This window comes from Myotis nattereri, assembly GCF_964212035.1.
Source record: "Myotis nattereri genome assembly, chromosome: 11".
Taxonomy (NCBI): Eukaryota; Metazoa; Chordata; class Mammalia; order Chiroptera; family Vespertilionidae; genus Myotis; species Myotis nattereri.
In genome coordinates this window covers 30,921,266-30,938,425 of record NC_138086.1, presented here as the reverse complement: position 1 = coordinate 30,938,425, position 17,160 = coordinate 30,921,266, and the positions used below count along the sequence as shown (strand labels likewise).

General features: G+C 42.2%; 1 protein-coding gene across 1 annotated transcript in view; it reads right to left on the bottom strand.

Annotated features, from left to right (window-relative positions):
• Window positions 1-17,160, bottom strand: part of TMEM178B (transmembrane protein 178B) — a gene marked incomplete at its 3' end in the record, with an annotated part of 348,346 nt that overhangs the window by 329,690 nt on the left and 1,496 nt on the right. The window lies entirely within an intron of this gene.

Sequence of the window (17,160 nt, the reverse complement as noted above, 5' to 3'; positions counted from 1 at the left end):
AACCCTGCTTTCTTCACAGAAACTCCCATTAAATGCTCATGACAACAGATGCTGACATATTATAAAAACTCACCTCTAAGAAGTTTAAAGCTCTTGGCTCAAATTATCCCACAAGTCTGTACTCTGAGCAAGATGACTGATTACTTCCTTGCTCTCCTAAAGCATGTGTTTCTTCCTGGGCCACATCCCTTTCTTCCCATTCTTGTCTCTATCTTCTTTCTGCCTCATCCTCTCCGGCAATTGCTCCAGCAATTCTTCCCTCTCTCTTTTTTTCTGAACCATCAGTCTTGTCACTACCTTCTGGATCCTCCCCTCTCCATCAGCCTACAATTATGCTATTATTTCTCTCATTTTCTCTAATTTCTCAGTCCAGTTACCATTTCTCTCCTTACTTTTACATCAAAAATTCTCTAAAAAGTTGTCTGCACTCATTGTCTCCAATCCCTCCTCTCCTCCCATTCACTCTTGAATCCATCACTGAAATCAATGACCCTCCACATAGTGAAATCCAAAGTTCAAGTCTCAGCCTCATCTTACATGATTCACTGGCTGCCTTAGACACTACTGATCACTTCCTCCTCCTTCATTTTCTTTACTTGGCTTCCAGGACACACTTCCCTAATTTTTTTCTCACTGCACTAGCTGTTTGTTCTCAGTCTCTTTTGCTGATTCCTCCTCATCTCCCTGAGCTCTGTAAAGCCAGTGGACCCAGGACTTAGTACTTAAACCTCTTGTCTTCTCTATTTACGCTCACTCTAGGTCAGTGATTGGCAAACTCATTAGTCAACAGAGCCAAAATCAACAGTACAACAATTGAAATTTCTTCTGAGAGCCAAATTTTTTAAACTTAAGCTATATAGGTAGGTACATTGTTATTAACTTAATTAGGGTACTCCTAAGGCTTAAGAAGAGCCACACTCAAGGGGCCAAAGAGCCGCATGTGGCTCGCAAGCCACAGTTTGCCAACCACAGCTCTAGGTGATCTCATTCAATCTCATGTCTTTAACTCTATAAGCTGATGACTCCTAAATTTACATTCCAAGTGAGACATCTCCCCTGAAGCCAGGCCAATATATCCAACTAACTACTGACATCTCTGCCTACGCATTTAAAAGGCATCTCAAGGGTTATCATATCCAAAATAATGGATCCCCAAATCAACATCCTCCTGCAGTCCCATCCACCATATTTAATGGCAACTCAAACAGCTCCTCGGCTAAAAACCTGGTATAATCTCCTTATCTTTCTCTCATCCACCCTGCTTCTGATCCATAAGCCAATTATGACAGTTCTCCATTCAAAGTATACCCAGAACCCAATTTCTTCTGTCATCACTCCAGCTCCAGCCTCCATCTATGTTGGCTGGTTTTCCTATACATGCCCCACTGTAATCTATTATTAAACTCAGCAACCCAAGCGATGCTTTTAAACCATAAATCTAATAATGTCACTCCCCCTCTCAGAACCCTACAATGGCATCCCATCTCACTCCTTCCTATGGCCTTCAAATCCTATGTGAGGTGACTCTTTACTTCTCCAACATCATACTCTACCACAAACTCCCTCATTGACTGCCCCTTCCCAGCCATTCTGCCATGCTTATCATTTCTCCAATATGCTAGCCATTCTCCCACATCAGGGCCACAGCCCTTGCTACTCCCTGTCTGAAATCCTCTTCCCCCAGATGTTCCCATAGCTAATTTCCTCATGTCCCCAGGTCTTTACTTAAAAGTCACCTTCTCAGTGAGGTCCTCCCTGGTCACCCCATCTACAATTTCAACCCCGCCCCCACATTCCCTATCCCTTTCCATGCTTCTTTATCCTTAGCAGTAATCACTGTCTAACATATTACATATTTTACTTACTCACCTTTTTATTCACTCAATAAAATATACATTCCATGTGGGCAGGAGGTTTGCCTATTTGGTACACTACTATACCCTAAGCCCCTAGTACAAATATTCACCAAATAGTTGTTGAATAAATGAATATGTAATCTGTTTATTTATGCATGTAATGAGAATCCCAGAGTAGAAACTGTTACCCCATTGCAAAGTCATCATCCCTAGGAACTCACCTCTGTGTAAGTATCCTCAGCTCAAGTAGAGCCTCGACTGTGCACAAAGCCTTCAAGTCAAGAGCCGTAGCCAAGGAGCTTTGTGCAGTCTTCTCTAAGCTTCTACCGCCCTCCAACCCCACCTGTATCACTCTGTGTTTAGGACAGGGGTGGGCAAACTTTTTGACTGGAGGGCCACAATGGGTTCTTAAACTGGACAGGAAGGCCGGAACAAAAGCATGGATGGAGTGTTTGTGTGAACTAATATAAATTCAAAGTAAACATCATTACATAAAAGGGTATGGTCTTTTTTTTCTATAGTTTTATTCATTTCAAAGGGACCGGATCCGGCCCGCGGGCCGTAGTTTGCCCACGGCTGGTTTAGGGCCTCTGCCTTTCCCAACTTGTCACTTAAAAATCAGTGTTCAGATTACAGGAAGATTTTTTTAAATTAATAGGACAACCAAGAACAACTATAATCCAGTAGAGTTTGAGGCCAAAGAAATTAATTTTGTATTTCTCCATCTGAGAATTCTTCCATTAAAACAAACTGATTTTGTTTTGAATTCAGCTCTAACAGTGGACACAAAACCCCCTGGACTGTGTGCTTTAGCCTGTTAAAGTCTTTACTGTAGGACTCACCACCTTCAGAGAGTCCATTTCTTTCTTCTAAATATTAAGGACCTCAATGCAGGGATATCATCGTGTTGTTGCTCCTAAATGCATTCACTACCTGGAGACGATCTATCTTCTGCAGAGAAGCCATTATGGCCTCTGATGCATCTCCCTTTTTAGCAGCTTATTGATCCACAAGTGCCCAGCCAGCCACCACACCTCTACAGATATGTGTAACAAAAGCTGATACAGGCATGCTGCTGGCACAGAAGCATAAAAGTCTCTCTTAGAACTGTTAGCGACTCTGCTCACCCAAAGAGATGAAATGCCACCTTCCAGTTTGAACTAACCTTCTGGGTTCCTATAGATTTTAAAATAAACATATATGAGAAAGAAGGGTTTTCTAGGGTAAGGGTTACCCACCATTTTAGGGGACTCACATTACTATATAACTCATCATACTTTTCATAATTACTTTACAACTAAAGCCAGCTCTTTAAAGTGCCTGTTTAGCCTGGCTGGCATGGCACCATTGTTGAGCTTCAACCTATGAACCAGGAGGTCACGGTTCAATTCCCTGACGGGGCACATGCCCGAGCTGTGTGCTCAGTCCCTAGTGTGGGGCATGCAGGAGGCAGCTGATCAATGTTTCTCTCTCGTCATTGATGTTTCTATCTCCCTTTCCTTCTCCCTTACTCTCTGAAATAAATAAAAATATATATTTAAAAATAAAACACCAGTTGGGATTCCTACTCAATGGTTACTACTGAATTACACTCTGAATTTGATCTGTAGCACTTTATACAACTTGAGCAGAAGGTAGTGAAAATCAGTATTCTAGCTCAAACCCAGCATAGACTTAGCTAGTATAAGTCCTGGAGTTATGGTGGTCATAGATAATGTTTCCTTGATATGATCACTTATTCAACCTGGCTCAGAGAACCAAGCAATGCAGCTGCATCTATATTTATCTACTGAAACCTAAAGAATTACTCTATTTATCGAATGAGATGGCCCTGGATTTCTCCCTTAGCAGGTCCTGTGGCTACAGGAAAATTCCTTAAAACCTTCACTGTGAAATGACCCAGTCTGAATAGCAGTCACTGTCATTTTGGAAGAGAATCCACTTCTCTGTGGGACCCTGAAAACTGAACATCTCTTTCATCCATCGTTGAACTGGACTTGGTGGTCTTCACAAGCAGAGATTGTTGACTGACCCCGATGCCTTTCTGTCCTCAAGCCCCCTGTGGAGGACGAATGACTTTTGTGAACAATGCTGTTCACCAATCACAATGGGGCCAGATATGCCATGTTTATCCGACATCATTGACCCAGCTCTCTTGAAAGTCATGAAGAGTGAAATGAGGCATGAACCAGAGAGGAGGCAGTCACAGAAGGCCCAGTCTCTGTTTTTCATTCATTATCCGACCAAAATCACCACCGGAAGAGATTTGAGGAAGCTGCCCTAAATAAACAGTTGGGAGGGAGGCTTCATGGGGATAGCCTGAAGACATTCCTGATGATAAAAAATTTAAAACTTCGAGAGAGTTCCTGAAGGAACGGTCAAATATGCCAGACCCAACAGCAAATTTGGAAAATTTTATGCACGGTAGGAACAAGAAATGTAGGTAGCCTTCTCTTTATCCAATGTACTGTGAATGGGAAGACCAGCCTAGGAAAGGCATGAAGAGGAGAGAAAAGTGGGCAAGATCATAATGAAGAGGCCTAATCCAGGTAAAATGGAATAGTCCCCATTTGAAATTCTCCTCTTGTGAATCAGAAATATGGGTGCTTTAGAAAAATACAAACCTTAACAAAGGAAATAAATGGAAGTTTATCACATGCATTACAGAACAATTCACAGCAGGTTTCTTGTTAATAGTGAGTCTCCCTAGTCCAATGAAATCATGGCTCTTTGTTAAATGACATTTCCAGATCGACTGCATTAACTGAAGTAAACTTTCATTCATTCAACAAATAAGTATTAAATACCTATTATGGCCCATGCATTATGCAAAACGCTGCAAATCTAAAGATGAATAAGAAATAGTTCAAAAACAGTTTCAAAACGAAGGGGAACATATGGAGAAACAAAATGTCACTGGTGCTAGGAAGGGGGCGTGTTTGGTGAGTGACAGAGAGCTAAGGAGGAAAAAGGCAATGCAGCCTGAGAGATGGGGTGAGAGAACACCAAGCAAGACTAGGAGGAGGGGCCTGAAACTGATTCCTAAAAAATAAACAGGTGTTAGGCAAGCAGACTTGGGGTGCGGGAGGGACAAGCACTAACAAGGGATTTCCAGGCAAAGGAAGAAGCTTCATAAATAAAGACTCCCAAGGCATAAAACAGCTTAACCTGTTTGGGGACGCAGAAGACCTTCACTGGGGCTGGAGGAGGATATGCTGGTAAAGAAAAGTACGCAAAAGGATGAGATGGACAAATGAGAGGGCATTGTAGGAGCTGTGAGGTCTTACGTACCAAAGTAAGGATGGTGGATCTTATTCTGACTGATGGAGCCACTGGCAAATTTTGAGTGAAGTGATAACATGCTTAGATTTACATTTAGAAATAATCACTCTGAACAGAAAGCACTGACAAGAGATGAGATTAGGGAATGGGGAAACCAGAGAGTGCCACAGGAGCACAGTGGTGAGGGCCTGGCAGCAGCATTCAAGTTGGATGGGGTGATGAACATAACAGTATGAGGAGTAAAGGTGACTTGTTCCCGCCTGGGTGAGTAGGGCAGGGAGGAAGAGAGCCCTAAGGATGATGCTCAAGTGTCTGGTTTGGGCAAGTAGAGAGGCAGCGATGTCATTCCCCAAGACGAAGGAAGATGAAGGAGAAATGACTGGGGGGGGAGAGGGGAGGCAGAAAATATGTTCTTTTGGACCCATGGAACATCCAAGTGGAGATATCCAGTAGGTGAGATATTTGGGTGGAAAGTCTGAGCGAGAGAGTTTCAGTGCAACGGGTCATGAGCGTCAAGGGGTGAAAATGGTTCTAGATGTGAATGAGTTTGATCAATGAGTGTGTGAAGGGTGAGGAAAAGAGGTGGATTCCTGGAGAACACCTTGGTTTGGGAAAAAGAGCCAGTGAAGGAAAGGAGTAAGGACAGAAACAGAAGCATACCCAGGAGAGAATGGTGTCTCCAAAGCTAGGGAAGGCAAAGTTTTCTTTTTTTCTTTGTTTTTTTTAATCCTCACTGGAGGATATTTTTTTCATTGACAGGGTGGAAGGGAGTGGAGAGGGAGGGAGAAAGGAAGGAGAGAGAGAGAGAGAGAGAGAGAGAGAGAGAGAGAGATCAATGTGAAAGAGACACATCGACTGGTTGCCTACTGCATGCGCCCCAACCCGACCAGGACTGGAGATCATGCCCGCAACCGAGGTACGTGCCCTTGACAGAGATTGAACCCACGATTGAACCCGCGACCCTTCAGTCCACAGGCTGACACTCTAACAACTGAGCCAGACCAGCCAGAGCAAGAAGGCAAAGTTGTCAAGGAGAAGGAGCAGTCCCAGCCTGGGGACAGGGGAGGACACTGGGTGGCAGTAGCCTGAAAGTGCCCTGGAGATGCAGGCGAGGAAGGGAAGAAAGCCAGACCAGGAGAAGGGCCACCCCTGGAAAGAACCTGGGCTAAGCAGCATTGCCTTCTGTGTCCTTTGTGTTGACATAGTCAGGGAGGAGGGAGAAGGAGGGAGAGGCTAGAGACACAGAGGCTAGCCTTTCCCAAAGTGGAAGGTCATTCACTGAAGGAAGTGCAGACGTGCCACCTGAGTCTACCTCCCCACAGAGCATGATGAATAAAGCAGCTCACCCACCTGGGACCTTTTGATGCAGGGCTGCCTGGAGCTGCATCTGAGCAGCTCGTCAACCCTGTGGTCACAGAAGCTCGAGCATGGAAGTTATTCTGCCTGAACACCCCTGAGATCCCTGGGGACTTTCATGATCCCTAGTAACTGCAGACCCAGCCTGGGTGTTTTAAAGCACTATCAGGTATAAATGGAGCCCTTGCCGACATGCTGGCTGGACTTTTCTGTTCCAGCTCTAGCTGGTATAAGTAGAGGGAGAACATATCCCTATCCTAGGAGTGAGGCTCTTGGCTGAAGTCACCCTCACAATTCTAAGAATAAAGACTCTGTACCCTATTCATCAATCATAAAACGACTTCAAGTTCCACCAACTAACACTCTCTGTTTCAAAAGTGATATGGAAACTGCTGAAAAAGTAAAGTACAATTCTGACTCCTTCTTAACTCTTTTTCTTAATTCTTAGTGCTTTTTCTTTCTTAGTCCACGTGAGTTCTTCCCTGGGGCTCAAATGCCTTCCCAGATGTTGGTGCTCGTCTCTGGCTTGTCCCACTCTCTCCCTGTCCCTGTGCCTTATCTATTTCAAGCTCAATGGGGGGTTTTTTGTTTGTTTTTATTTTGTTTTGTATTTAACCTGATATGGAATATTTATTTATTTATTTATTTATTTATTTATTTATTTATTTATTGAGAGACAGAGGGAGGAAGAGAGAGATTGATTTGATATTCCTTTTATTTATGCATTCATTGGTAGCTTCTTTTTTCTTTTTCTTTTTTTTTTTTTTTTTGTTTTGTTTTGTTAATCCTCACCCGAGGATATTTTTCCATTGATTTTTAGATAGAGTGGAAAGGAGGGGTCAAGACAGAGAGAGAGAAACATTGATGTGAGAGAGACATATTGATTGGCTGCCTCTGGAAAATGCTCCAAACAGGGCCAGGGATTGAGCCTGCAACCCAGGCATGTGCCCTTGATCAGCATCAAACCCAGGACCCTTCAGTCCACAGGCCAACACTCTGTCCACTAAGCCAAACGGGCTAGGGCTGGAACTCTTGGTTTTGCCATGAGCTGCGGGACATTTACAAATTGGGGGGTGGGGGGGTGGGAGGGGTTAATGATTTGTACATTCGTCTCTATCTCAGAAATAAATCAGTTTAAAGCCCTAATTTCTTCTACTTATACCACATCAGAAGATAATAAAACTCAATTTTATTCTTTCTAAACCCTTCACATGAGCTACTGTTAGTAAAAACTGTTGGTTAGGGGTTACCTGATTTCCCTCTTCTCTAAATGCCTCTTGCTACTACTTACAAAGTCAGTTTCAGATAGCCTCAAAGACAAAGTTTTCCAAGAATGTTCCTTAAATAATCTGTCTCCTGTACACTGAATGGTACAGTCTGAATAAAATGTTAACTCTTGTCAGAATTGTAGCAACCTTCCACACAGCTGGAGTGTGCAAGCATGTGGATGCCCCACTTGCTCCAGATCTGTTTGTTTTTCTAGGAAATAAAATATCGCAGATGATTTTAAAACACCTTCCCAATTCCATCTCTTTCCCTGTCTTGAGAAAGGTAAACATCATCCTTCATGTTGTGTTTATCGGTCCCAGGCATATTTTCCATAAATACAATGCAAATATGTTTCCATAAACAATATCTGATGTTATTCAATGTTGTTAAGCTTTATATAAATGGCATCATAGTCTACATTTCATTCTGCACCCAGCTTTTTCACTCAAGTTTTATGTTTATCCATTTGGAAACATGTAGAGCCATCATACTTATTGTACATATACTACAACAGCTTCCACTGTATGACTATGCCATTCTACAATATTAATTTTCCTATTAATGGACACTTACATGTATCAACTTTGTTTATTTACTCATTTTGCGTTACAAACAGTGATGCCATGGACATGCTCGGATGCGTTTCATGTACTCGTGTGCACGTAGCCAGGAAGAGAAGTGCCAGGCTGCAAGGTACATGTGTCCTTGGCTCCAGGAGACAGGAGCCAGCTACACCCCACTGCTGTGTTAGCGGACATACAGCAGCATATGAGCCGAGAGCTTCTTTAAGGTAAAAACAACCCTATTATGTCCAGGTCTGCGAAATACTCCAGGGCGTTGGGGAATAGGAGTGGTGTTTGTCTAAACAGAATTGCTATTAGGAAGATGAAGAGAAACTCAGGGCAAAACTGAATGAGAGGCTCGAGAGCAGATAAAGTGTCCAACAGGGTGAGGTTCGGCATACAGAACAGCAGGGCGTTTTAAAACGCAGGAAATGATATAACTTTATGAAGATGACCTAATATCAAGTAAATTGCCTTTTCTTGGCAAAATACTTTGACGCCAAAAAAAATCAATTGAAATAATTCAGACACTGCAGTCTCCCATAAAAGCAGCAACTCTGTGAAACTTCCTTGAAAGCCAAAAGCAGCTTCCCCTCAGAATAAACATCACCTGTAAAAGAGTCCCAGTGACTTTTGGACGGGGCTTTAAACATCATCTCCGTGTGGATAAATTTACAAAAAATAAGCTTTCATCCTTGAATCACCTGTTCATTACTTGACATATTTATACTCAGTGTTATTCTTAAATATTGCTGCATAGAATGTCTCTGAAATGATTTCTAAAATTCTGGTAGTACAGGCTGCCTCTTGGGAGAGGCTCTAAGAGTCTGGGGGACAAGGGTGGGTGGACAATAATTTACCTCATCAAAATAAATTAATAAATTTAAAATAAGGCCGAGGCTTCACCTTGTCAATCCACAGATAACCTCTCGGAGAACATCCCTGGTTCTGCAAAGCCTCCCCTAAGCACTCCAAAACCCAGGAACTCTCAGGCCCCCAGCACCAAAATCTCTCCACATATCAACCTCAGGGCGGTATCTGTTACTCTCCTTTAACACACCCTCCTCTTTTGGCTCTTTGGGGACAGGAACTATGGATTTCATTCAGGGTCCTCCACCCTAAGAAATGGGCCTGATGTAGTTGGAACTCAGAAGACATTTTTAGAATAAATACAGTGAAGTGTTCTTCACCATACAATAATTTTTAAATGACCCAAGGAATGTATTCATTACTTTTTTAATATATGGGTGTTCTTTAAAAGTTTTATTTGGAAAAACAAACAAAAAAGGGTATAATGCTCAAAACTGTTTAAATGTAAGCCCTCTGAGAAGAAGAATGTTGTCTGTTTTATTAGCTGCTATCCCAAGCACACTTGGGCTAGTGTTTAGCACACAATAAGTCCTCAATACATGTGATGAATGAAGATCCTTGGCTATGAAGTAGTCTACACAATGACCAGTAATCTAGTTCCTTTCTCTATTAAGTTTTTAAGTTTCTTTTTTAATTTAATTAATTGTGGTAAAATATACATAACATGAATTTTTAACTATTTTTAAGTGTCTAGTTCAGTGGCATTAAATACATTCACACTGGTGTGTAGTCATCGCCACCTTTCTCCATTCAGTTTTTAAATTTTTAACCCCAATCTGAAACATGGCATTGAAAATCATTAGAAAGAGAAAAGGTGAGTTTTTACTACATGATTCTGTATGGGTATGGAATTAGCTGCTTTGTTTTCCACCTCCTCTGATTATAAACTAGCAGCTGGATGCTCCCTTTAGGGATGTCTCCCTTTCTCTGTCTCCATCCATCTTGCTCTCTCTTTTCCTTCCCCCACTTTCCCTTCCTTCTCTTTTCACCTTCTCTCAACCATTTACCTATTATTTACTTCCTATCACTTAAATTTAACTTTCTCATCAAATGTTAGAGTATGAAAGGGCTTGAAGTTTATGTCATCCAAACCCATTATTTTACACGAGGAGCCCAGTGCACGAATTCACGCACCTTGAAAGGAACTGTAGGCCGCGAGGCACAGAAGCAGGTCTCGGCCCATCCTCTGTAACCCCACCTGGCCCCAACGCCAGCTGCAGGTGCAAGTGGGGTCAGTGCAGGCAGTTGATGCAAGCAGCAGTTGCCAGCCCTGAATGCCCCTCAGGAGCAGGGGGAATTGGAGAGGCCCTGAGGGGTGATCAGGGCCAGCAGCCGCCGCTCAGCTCACACCCACTGACGGCGTCCAGGTGCCAGCAGCGGGTGTGAGTGGTGGCTCCGGCGCCAGCAGCGGGTGGGTGAGAGTGCCGGGTGGGATCACGGCACGCGGGTGCAAAGAATTTTCAGTAACCGCCAGAGGCTCACCCCGATGACAGTGACTGGTGCCCTGCCTTGGTCTGGCGCCCCCACTCACCTGCTCCACCATCCCACCACGGCCAATGCCCGCCATGTTCCGCGCGGGCCCCCTGGTGGTCAGTGCACATATAGAGATCGGTTGTTCGGTTATTCTGCTGTTCTGTCTATTTGCATATTAGCCTTTTATTATATAGGACAGGAAGTAAGGAAGTCCTTTAAAAAGATGCATGTTGTCTCAAAAACAGCAGCTGCCCAATCAAGATGTTAGAACAAATTTTCTGTCTACTCATCCACCAAGCATGCAGTCCCTCTTCTCTGTGTATTGCTTGGGGTAAGTAGTTATAAAAATATCTGCATCTGAATGAACATTTGTGGCTACTGTCTAATGTCTAGATGTATATGGACATGTCTGTGTGTATGTGTGTGCATGTGCTTGTGCGTATGTGTGTGTGGGGTGTGTGTGTGTGTGTGTGTGTGTGTGTGTGTGTATGAAGGGTCAAACTAACCCAGAGTATGTTTAGGATTCTGTCTGAAGGCCTAGGATCGCCTACTAATAGCAGAGAAGGAGAAAATATTTTTAACTGGCAATCCAAAGTGGGATATACGAATCGATCCTCTAAATTGATTCTTATCCTAGTAAAAGAATAAATAAGCTGACAGTCTTGAACAGAAATAAGGCTTTTGACTTTGTTGACTCAATAAGAACAGCTCACCCCTGAGTTCCCTAACTAGCTGATCCCTCATCCAGTAGATACTGATGTGACCTCCTGAGGAAGAACCTGCTCCAACCAGTCATGAAAATGCACTTGGGAACCATGAGGTAGAGTGTAAGTTCCCTCAGGACAGGAACCACATTATGCCTCTTTCTTCTCCTCCAACATCTAGCAGAGGGCTCAGCACACAGCAGGTGTTCAAAACACATCTCTCTATCCCACCCTCTCTCTCTTCCCACCCAATCATTTGCCCATAGAATCACAGGGCTCCTTCCCTGTCAACACTCACTGGTGAGTTATATTTTCAGCATGACAGGGGAGGAGCAATGTGACTAAGAGTGCACTGACGTGTACATCTGGGAGTACCTATAGGGTATGCACAGGGATCATGCTATATATAAAGACCGTTGGTGTCTGTATGTGTTTGCCTGTGAACAGGTCAAGCCTCCCTATGTTATAAAACCAAAACTAATGGAACTATTCAATTCTTGGCTGACATGCACTTTGCGCTTCCTAAGGACAAAGACACTTCATGGCACTCACTACCTTACCTTTTATTATATATGGGTTAGTTCATTAGACATTATTTTTTATTCCACACATATTTATTTATTGTCAGGCTCTACCCCCTGAAAGGTTAGCTTCTCCATAATGCCCAGCCCCAAAGCCTTCAACAAATATTTGTGGAATGAATGAGGATGTCCTTTATATCTATAACCTCAGTATCTACCACAGTGGACAAAGTAAATACTCAAAAACATATGAAAATAATGTGATGATGGGCAGGTGCGCTTTGGTCAGCAGGTCTCAAAGCGAGATGCAAGCCACTTGAAAATACCTTCCTTCTCAAGGCTAAGATGATGTTCTCAAACAAGTCTCACCTCAGGGAGATTCTAAAATGACTTCCTGTTTCTTTTTCAACTCAGGGGATCAATATGCCAGCCTCTTCTCCACCCTATCCCTGCCCCATCAGACTATGGTGACAGCAGAGTAGAGTGGGTGAGTTCCCAAACCTGGAGCCAGAGTTTGAATCCAGCACCTTCATGAGACTTGGCAAGTTCATTGGCCTTTCTCTGCCTCCGTTTCCTCAATTATAGAATAGGGATAAAATAATAATAATAGAGTAATATTATGAAGGATAAATTAGCTAATACATGTAAAACTCTTAGAAGAGTACCTGGCATCGACATTGGCAATTATTACTATTAATCATCTTTCCCACCAAGTCAACTTTGCCAGGAACTTATAATGAACTTGGGACAGGGAAAGGACAGAGAAAAAGAGAAGCATGTAAGAATTCTGTGAATCAAAGATGGAAAAATTAATAAAATATAGATATAGCATAAATTTAAAAACTTCTTCCCCAAAGCATTCAAGTAGCAATGTTTCTTCACACGTGTAGAATGACATATTTAAATTTAAGCCCAAGTTATCACGTTTAGTTATCCTCATCTGAAACAAAGTATGTGCTTGGTCTTTTCAGAGGCTATAGGCCCCACGTAGCACTCAAAACAGATCTTTCTGTGATGATGGGCAGGTTCTCTGATCTGCACTGTCCGATACCATAGCCACTAACCACACATGGCCATTGAGCATTTCTAATGTGGCCAATGTGACTAAGGAAGTCAATGTTTTATTTCATTTACTTTTGATTATTTTAAATTTAAATAGCCACATGTGGCTCGTGGCTACCCTATGGGCAGCACTGCTACAGGGGACTTGAGTACACAAGCTCCTTGACGGGGCTCTTGCCTGCTCTCCTGCTCCCGGTCTGCTCCTCTCCTTCACCTCAGAAATCACACTCCCAAGGCCAAGCAACTACCGTTCCACACTCCCACGGGTGGGCGTACTCTGGCCTCTGCCTAAAATGCCCTTCCTCTCCGGCCTCCTCCAAACTCCATGAAAATCTTGATCAGGTTTCATTTCTCCGGGGCAACTCTGCTTCCCCCACCTCCCGCCTTACCTCATCCCACTGCTGACACAATCTATCACTGCCTCCTCGTTATTTTTCTGAGTGTTTCTGTTGCTCTCACCATCCCATAGTTGTCATTTATTCTCCGTGGTGCTAACAGACTACGGGAATTTTGAAGACTGAGTCTCATTCATTCCTTCATCCTAGTGGTGTGTGCCCATCACATAATATGTGCACAGCAAATATTTGCCGAGTACACTATTAATGTGTGGATATGTATAACAGTTTATTAAAATAAGTCTCAAGCTATTGACAACCACTCTGTAATTATGGAAACTATGTAGGTCAAATTCTCTTAAAAGGGCTGTTATCAAACAATTTTAAAAAGTTCTTAGAATCTCAATTGAAGGTCTACTTATTTCAAGTATAGCGTTTCAGTACAAATCTGGAACAAAATCCTACCTGTAGCTGCTCCTCCTAAAGGTCTGGAAGTCTCTTGGATTTCAGAAACTGACCCTGCCATTGATCTGCCCGCTGTGCTCGCAGTGACTTACTAGGGAGACGTGGACGAGGTTGAACAGCAAGAAGACAGACGACCTGAGTATGGGCACAGTCGTATGGGAACTCAAGGGTACTCTCTCCTTGCTACACCCTCTACCCAATCCTACCTCCAAGAAGGAAATGATTAAAATGTAATCTCATGTAAAAATAATGATTGTGAGTGATTTGTATCTGTTCGATAATATATGTTATCCCCTCCCACAATAAAGTACTGTGTGTCCCTTATTCCTTAACAACGCTTTTGCTCCCAAAAAAATCTTTCTTGTTAAATCATGTAGCATCTGTTACACTATTAACCTGCCCTGTGGGCCACGCTAGTTCTTTGTTTTTTTCTAATCACAATTTTCCAACTAATCCCTTATTTGAATTTCACACCAGTGTTCCTACAAATTAGAAAAAGCACTTGATAGGTACATTTCTGTGAACCTAATTTGTATAAGATATTTCCCAAGTAGCACCCATCTGGTGGCTATATTTTACAAATGATTATCTTTCCTGCCCTTCAGGAACTTACAGTTCAATAACTCAAACAAACAAATACACAGTGGCCAGAAATGTGTATTTGTGGGTACAGTCACAGCAGCTGGGCACTGAAGACATGGATTTCAGAAAGAACATGAGTCCAAAGGACTTCATCTTCAAATCAAATATACATCTGGCTTTTGTCTTCTTTTTTGTTTGTCTTTTGTTGTTGTTGATCCTCACCTGAGGATATCTTTCCATTGATTTTTAGAAAGTAGAAGGGAGGAGAAGAGACAGAGAGAGGGAAACATCTATATGAGAAAGACACATAGATTGATTGCCTCCTGCACTGGCTCCAGGGCCAGGGATCGAGCCTGCAACTGAGGTATGTGCCCTTGACCAGAATTGAACCCGGGACTCTTCAATCCAGGGGCCAATGCTCTATCCACTGAGTAAAACTGGCTAGGGCAACTTTTGATTTCTTATTAATTATGTGATTTTGTTATGTTTTGAAATGCACAAACAACACTTTCTAATGTGATGAACATTAATTTAACAAATGATTGAGTTCTTAGGGGCTGCATGATCATTTAGATAAATCTCTAATTTTCTCATGATGTTTCAAAGAAAGACAAAGGCCTAAGATATCTTTTGAGGCTGATAATGAACACTGTGAGATAAAAATCTTTCCCTAAGATGCCCTAGATCTAAATATAGGGATATTCATTTCTTTTTCTAAAATTCCTTCTAAAATCTGCCCATTTGGGAAGAATACTGATTAAATCTAGAAATTACATTCGGTATATTATTGGAATAACTTGTGAATTCTACTAATAAACGATGTACTTATTTCCAAAATGTTTCTGTTGCTGCTTATAGAAGATATGGCTTTCAAAGATTCTGTTTTGAGGTTAAAAATGAAGATAGTGACCTTACGCCTCTGAAGATTTGTAATGCTGGCATGCCATCTATCTCAATAATACCCAACAAGAATGTCAAATGGACAGAATGGCCATGGTGAGTGGGTGCTTGCCACTGACAGTGATTGCTATATTTTGGGTGATGGGGAACAGGATGTCCATTAGTTGGAGTGAAATACAATGCCCTGCCAACTCTAGGTATCAGTGCATTCAATCCCCCTGCTGTGCCGTGTCCATTTTCTGTTGCTGCAATTAAAAATCAGTCAATACACAGTCAAAATGTTGTACATTCCTCCCCTATTCCTTTCCCTGTCACTGTGTTTCCAGCTCACCGGAAGAACATGTCACTATGGAAACCAATCCCTCTGGTGCACAGACCAAGTCAACCTTTCTAGCTGGATTGCTAAGCAGAGCAACAGGGAATCAAAGCCCTCATTGCAACCATCAGAAGCCATGAATGACACCCTCCTTTTTTTAAGTGGGGTTAACCAATACCAGATAGAAGGACACCTGTCTTGTTTAGGGAGATGTTCGAGGCAGGAAATTCAAGAATGCCCTTCAGTAAGTCCTACCAGTGTTTATCAGTCATTATTAACATGAATTCTTCCTCACATTCTGGCTAACTTCCTACCATTCCAATTTTATTTTTTAAAAAAATATATTTTATCGATTTTTTACAGAGAGGAAGGGAGAGGGATAGAGAGTCAGAAACATCGATGAGAGAGAAACACCGATCAGCTGCCTCCTGCACACTCCCCACTGGGGATGTGCCCACAACCAAGGTACATACCCTTGACCGGAATCGAACCCGGGACCCCTGAGTCCGCAGGCCGACGCTCTATCCACTGATCCAAACCGGTTAGGGCCATTCCAATTTTAATGAAAGCAGAAAATGAGGGATAAAACAACACTTTATGAATCTGAGAATCTGAAAACTGCTATGAAATCACCCATGGTCAAAAACTATTCTGCTTCCTCTTCTTTTCCCAAAATCCAAACCCGAGTTGCTCTCTTCTGGAATTCTCTAATATCCATACGTCTTTACAAACTTGTAGAGCTCCAGATGGGTCACCCTATTCTAAAAAGTGCCTAACATGAAACAGATGTGATGTTTATAATAATAACACACTCAAAGCCAAATTAGCTAAAATCCCTAGTCATTCTACAGAACCTACAACACAAGCATTAAGATGGGTTCTGTCTGGACTTATCTCACCTAAGTCTGAATGGCCACCTAGACCATACCTACTGCTTGTCATTCTTAAACAATCAGCATTTCTATTAACAGTTTTCATCCATTTCAAAATTTTTACAAATTAAAGAACATCTGTTCTCACAAATTATATTTAAAAACAGCATCAAACCTCCATTATAATATAAAATGTCATTAAGAACTGTTTTATATCTTGGCCTCAAAGGCTGCTGATAAACAACATCCTTTTCAGCTTACCACCACCATTTAATAGTTGAAAAGAATGGAACATAGCAGGGAGTACAAGATTCTTGAGATCACACCACATCTTCCACGACATAGCTACCACAGAAGAGCAATATTAATATATATCCAGCCCTAGCCAGTTTGGCTCAGTGGATAGAGTGTCGGCCTTTGGACGGAAGGATCCCAGGTTTGATTCTGGTCAAGGGCACATGCCTTCGTTACAGGCTCAATCTCCAGTGTGGGGCATGCAGGAGGCAGCCGATCAATGATTCTCTCTCATCATTGATTTTTCTATCTCTCTCTCCCTCTCCATTCCTCTCCGAAATCAATAAAAATATATTTAAAGTATATTTTAGTGGGTTAATGGAACAGGAAGGTCCCCAAAGTACATGTCATGCAAAATTTACAAATTTCATTTTAAAGCAGACTTTAAAATGTATGTGATCATACTAACTTATCAAATTTTTATGGTTTGTAAATACAGG